This window comes from Engraulis encrasicolus, chromosome 24 (assembly GCF_034702125.1).
Source record: "Engraulis encrasicolus isolate BLACKSEA-1 chromosome 24, IST_EnEncr_1.0, whole genome shotgun sequence".
Taxonomy (NCBI): domain Eukaryota; kingdom Metazoa; phylum Chordata; class Actinopteri; order Clupeiformes; family Engraulidae; genus Engraulis; species Engraulis encrasicolus.
This window is the reverse complement of record NC_085880.1, coordinates 17,410,863-17,415,546: the sequence shown is the minus strand read 5'-3', so window position 1 is coordinate 17,415,546 and position 4,684 is coordinate 17,410,863.

Here is a 4,684-nt window from a genome sequence, read left to right as displayed (position 1 = left end):
ATTAATCTAGATTAATCTATATCAAAATGGCTCATTCAGAATAGGCGTGCTAGGGAAATAATGCCGAAAAAAAACCTTAGGGGTTTCTTTAGACAGATGCCGCATTAGACCAGAGCTCATCTCTTTTTTCCAAAATGCATCTCATCTTCAAAAAATGGTCATGTTGATCCTTGGTGATGAAAAAAATCACTGCAATATTTGTAAAGTGTGTCGAATATGTTGGGAAGCATTTACAGTTATAAGATACTGAAATTTCAAAATGAACAGCGCTATAAGTTGTATAGGCGAATAGGCCTGCAGATAAATCTATCAAACATTTAGGCTATTTAAACAAAATGACCTCAACAGTTCAGCATTTCTAATGGGCAGAGAGAGAGAGAGAGAGAGAGAGAGAGAGAGAGAGAGAGAGAGAGAGAGAGAGAGAGAGAGAGAGAGAGAAGAGAGAATCTGCCACTGACTGTTAAAAAGAGCAGCCGCTCCTTTAAGAGAGGGAGGAGCTCTGCGCACAGCAGCCCACAGCAGCTCCAGGCTGGATTTCTAGAACCTACAACAGCACTGGCCTTCGGGGATTTGGCCTAAACCCGACAGTTGTTCTCAGAGTTAGAATGCCAGAGGAGTAACAACTTGAAATGAATTCAGTTTGCAAAAAAAAAATCAAGCGCGACAACCGCGAGGTTTATTATTACCGCCTGTTGTATCTCAATAGTCGCAAATGCGTGATCGCAATACAATTACACAAACATTCAGCGAAAGTAGATATTGACAGTTTCAGTTTGACAATCTTCAAAATGCATATCACACGGACTGTTTTGCAATGATGGCACAGGCAAGATTTCTGTAAGTGGTTGTGTTCCACGCAATGCGTGAGGAAATGTAGGCTATGTCGGGCTGGTAGGCTACTCACACAATGTCTCTCTATGCTTCACCTCAAACAATAACGTCTCTTTAATCTACCACTTACGAAAAAGCACTCAAACAACACCTACCACGGCAGAGAGATGAATGTTTTCAGCATGCAAACCCTGTTCATAGTTCTGCTGATAGCAACAGGAGAGGAGAAGCGGCTGGAGCGCAGTGTGAAAGCGTCTGTCAATCAAGCGCTATGGTGACGTGCATACCCAAACTCCAAACCCATATTTTGAGTATAGATTAACGTGCGATATTTTCTTTGTCGCGCGACAAGAGGCTCACATTATCGCAGCACGTTAACGCCGATAACGGCCCACCACTAGTTATCATTATTATTATTTGTCTACAAACAATGTCATTCCTTCCTTCCATTCCAAGTTCATTTCTTTCTGGTACACATCTGAAGGAGGAAACAAAGAAGAGGTTAGGATGTGAGCTCAGCTTGTACTGTATGCTAATTTATAGCACATTCATGCACCTGGGCGGTGTCCAGCTAGTGGACGAGCACACACACACACACACACACACACACACACACACACACACACACACACACACACTACACACACACACACACGCACACACTACACACACACACACACACACACACACACACACACACGCACGCACGCACGCACGCACACACACACACACACACACGCTATACACACAATCTTTTGTTCATTTTAAGTGTGCTATCATATGCCGTATAGCAGACAGACAGTCATTTTGCATAGCCTAATACATATGTAACGCTTAGGCCCGGGGGTTTGCATCAGACAGCTATTACTATGCTGTAGGAGTAAGGAAGCGAAGGCGAGACAGACACAGTCTGGGCAGCCTGCCACGAGCAGAGAGCAGCCGACTCCTCCATCTCACACAAGACAACCTCCACCACCAGCACATCTTTGAACTCATCCCTTTCCTCATCTGACGTATTAAGGTTGGAATATGCTTGCTATGCTTGACCATACATGTGACAGCTTTGGCTGGGCCTGGGTTGAAGTCATCTGAAAGACCCCCCCACCCAATACATGCAATTTAACCCCTCGAAAAAGTAGTTGTGTCAATATTGAGCTAACATAAAATGACATAAAATACACGCAGGCAGGAAGGTAGGCAGGCAGGCAGGCAGGCACATAGGCAGGCGTATAGTCGGGCAGGCATGTAGGCAGGGATGCAGGCAGGCAGGCGGGCGGGTGTGCGACCAGGCGGGCAAGCGGGCGGGACGGGTGTACGCAGGGCCGGATTAAGATGACCTGGGGCCCCTAGGCTACAGGTTGCTGTGGGCCCCCCCAGCAAGTAAATTCTGTAGCAAATGTACATAGACAGTCATAATTACATGCTAGGAATTAAGGATAAGATGTCCACCAACTCTACTCAACTTGACAGATGAATTGTTCAATATAGCATCTTGTCATAATTCCATAATTTTTCGCTTTTCACCAATCAGGGGCCCCCTAGCAGGTGGGGGCCCCTAGGCTGCAGCCATATCTAGCCTGTGCATTAATCCAGCCCTGGGTGTACGTGCAGCGTGCTCGTGCGTCCGTGAAGGGTTCTGAAACCCAAGGACAGCAGGTGAAACACAGCAGGCATCATGGCAATCTACCAGCATCTAGGACAGACGATCATTTCCAGCTGGCAAGAATCCCTTTCTCCCTCAGCCCAGCCCAGCCCAGCCCAACCTAACCCAACCCAACACAGCCACCACCACCACCACCGCTCCCACAAAACACACACAGACGCACGTGAACACACACACACACACACACACACACACACACACTTTCATCCGCACGCGCACACACACACACACAGCCACCACCACCGCTCCCACAAACACAGACGCTCGTACACACACACACACACACACACACACACACACACACACACACACGCTCTCACACATACACACACGCTCTCACGCACACTCACACAACCCTGCGTGCCCCCACTCCAATGCCCCGACCCTTCAGCCCTCCACTCAGCAAGCCCTCTGAGCGAAAGGTTAGTGACTGAGACCTGGCCGGGGCCCGGGGGGAAAACACTTTTTAATGTAAACCAACTCGTCTATAAATGATGCCAAGAGGTAATTAATCATCCATTGACAGCGAGAGCCCTGCAGGGCGTCCGACCGGGCCGGCAGTGAACTGAATCCAGAGCTAAAGCCTCACCATGGTGGCCCGTGATGAGATGAGATGAGATGGGATGGGATGGTGATGGGGCACTGGCGTAACGCAAGTACTTCAGGGCCCCGAACGAAAAAAGAGGGCCTAATAACATGTGGAGGGGGTGTTTCTTCAAGTCAAGGGCCCATGTGGGCCCCCCACCTCGTATGGTCCCCCCTGCCTCGCGGAGGCTGCGGGGGTATACTTTACGCCCCTGTGATGGGGGTGAGATTACTATTTAGGCAGAGCTGGGCACAGTGTGGCAACAACACTGGTAATAATAATAATAATAATAATTGTATTTGTATAGCACTGTGTCATACAAGGCATGTAACTCAAAGTGCTTAACAAATGGGAAAAAACATTGTTAGAGATAGATTTAAAAGGAGAGGAGAGATAGATTTAAAAGGAGAGGTATAGAGGAGAGGCAGAAAAAGCAGGAAGGCAGAGGAAGAAGAGATAGACAGAGAATGTAGAGTCATAAGGTCAACGTAGGTTAGGACCAGGATTCTTAGATGTGTAAGGTCCATAGTGGCTGGGCCTATCATAAGTCATAGATAGTCACACAGAGATTGGGCGCTCAGGTGCGGCCCCTGGTGGCATCAGGGGTGAGGAAAAACTCCCTTTCGCTTGATTCATAGTTTGTGAGGGGGAAAAAAAGCTCAGTGAGGTCTGAGAAAAAAGACCCCCTGTAGTCAGGAAGAAACCTCAGGCAGAGACCAGCGGCCACCTAGGGGAGCCCCCTGCCAGGGCTGGATTGCGAGTAGTAAGGGCGCTGCGGCGGCTGGGACACTATGACGTCTTGGCAGCTAGGAGTTGGCAAGGATGAAGAGGTGGGTCTTCAGCTGCTTCTTAAAGGAGTCGACGGAGGTGGCTGATCGGATCTCGATGGGGAGGGTGTTCCATCTCTTGGGCGCATAGCAGGCAAACGCGGCGTCGCCGATCTTCTTCTGCGGGGGGGTGGGGGTCCTTAGCAGCTTGGCATCAGTGGACCTGAGAGCTCGAGCAGGGGCATAAAAAGAGAGCATGTCTGAGATATAGCTAGGGGCAAGTCCATTTAATGCTTTAAATACTGTGAGCAGAATCTTAAAGTCGATTCTGTATGAGACAGGTAACCAGTGCAGGTCTGCCAAGACAGGAGAGATGTGCTCTCTCATTCTGGTTCTTGTTAGGATTCTTGCCGCAGAATTTTGAATGAGTTGCAATTTGTCAATTAATTTTTTTGGGAGACCAGAGAAAAGAGCATTGCAGTAGTCTATCCTACTGGTGACAAAGGCATGAATAAGTTTCTCAGCGTCTTGTCGGGGGGCCAAGCCGGCGCACTTTGTTGACATTTCTAAGATGGAAAAAAGCAGATTTTGTTATCTTGTTGATGTGAGGCTCAAAGCTCAAATCCGAGTCTATGACCACACCTAGGCTAGTAACCTTATCTTTAATGTGTATGCTTAGGTCACCTAGGCTTGAGTGGAGTTTTGCACGTTTTTTCTTAGGCCCAATGAGCAACACTTCAGTTTTATCTTCATTTAATTTTAGGAAGTTACTGTTCATCCAATCTGTAATGGCAGACATGCATTTAGTCAAGGCATGAATGGCAGTGGTTTGGCTAG